Genomic DNA, 1204 nt, shown 5'->3' on the forward strand with positions numbered 1-1204 from the left:
TCTGTTTTTCTATCCTCTTTCCAATTTAGTAAATCACAAATATTGTCCCAGGCAATATTTGTCCCTATCTTAGCACATTTCCCTCCCCACCTTTCCAGCCTGCCCCTCTCCCTCCCTCTCTCTCCCTCTCCCTCCCTCTCTGTCTCTCTCTCTCTCTCTCTCCTCTCTCTTTTGTTCTCCTAAGAATTTTACCCCTTTTTCATTTTTGTTTTGAGACATGGTCTCACCGAGTTGCTCAGGCTGGCTGAGACTTGTAAAACCCTCCTGCCTCAGCCTCCCCAATAGCTGGGATTACAGGTGTGCGGCACCACGCCCACCTTCAGCCTGGCCCTGGCGGCCGCCTGAGCATAGCCCTCCATGCCAGACAGGCTCCGCGCCTTTGAGAAAGTTACATAACCCTCTGTTTTGGGTCTCTTGTGTGTAAAATGGGGTTTGGAGCCACTGTGACCTCATAAGGGTGCTGTGGAGACTGATGAGTCCGTGCGGAGAGTGCTGGGACGTGTGCCCTCTTCAAGGCAAGCGTGGGCCGCGCTGAGCCATCGTCACTGTCACCAGCGCCATCACCACCATCACCATCGCGTGCCTTCTGCTACCGTCCCGCACACACATGACACCATCAAGCGGTTTTGAACAGGGAGGTGACACAATCAACCAGCCACATCTGACGGTGGCGGCCAGCAGTGTGGCCACACGAACAGTGGGAGGCCTGGCCACAGCCCACACTGTCCTGGCGACTAGAGAGAGGCCGGGAAACTCGGGCGTCTGCTGAGCCACTCCGGGATGGAGAGAGCGTCCAATTTCGCACTGCCCCCACTCTGACACACAGTTTACACACGGTTCGCTCTGCACATGGGGAAACTGAGGCCAAGAGAGGCAAGCAAGGGGCAGCGTGGTTAGGGCAGAAGCTCTGCTTATGGACCCCGGGGAGCTGGGTCTGTGTTCTCTCCCGGAAAATGGGCACCCATCTCATAGGGCTGTTGCCGTTTCTCCCTCATTAGCACTCTGATGGTCCAAAGCACACACAGAGGTTCCTGTGATCTCTGGCAGCGGGTACACGGAAGGCCTGGGCACCTCCATGCAGGTGCACCCCCTCGGAGGACACACGCTCGGCCACGGTCACGCGGACATCTTCCCACCGGGCCCCACGGCCCTGCTGGCCAAGGCCACCGGCACGAAGCTGGGGCCGCTGCTTCCTCACCGGCCT

The 1204-nt window shown here is 58.0% G+C and overlaps 1 long non-coding RNA gene across 1 annotated transcript in view; it reads right to left on the reverse strand.

Moving 5' to 3' along the window:
• LOC104865332 overlaps positions 1 to 392 on the reverse strand; it is a 1734-nt gene extending 1342 nt beyond the window's left edge. The window contains exon 1 of the long non-coding RNA XR_781115.1: positions 318 to 392. This is a non-coding gene — a long non-coding RNA (uncharacterized LOC104865332). The remainder of the gene's footprint in view (positions 1 to 317) is intronic.
• Between the last annotated feature and the right edge of the window lie 812 nt (positions 393 to 1204).

The sequence above is a fragment of the Fukomys damarensis genome, unplaced genomic scaffold (assembly GCF_012274545.1).
Source record: "Fukomys damarensis isolate Sample0158 unplaced genomic scaffold, DMR_v1.0_HiC HiC_scaffold_22, whole genome shotgun sequence".
In the NCBI taxonomy this organism is placed as follows: Eukaryota; Metazoa; Chordata; class Mammalia; order Rodentia; family Bathyergidae; genus Fukomys; species Fukomys damarensis.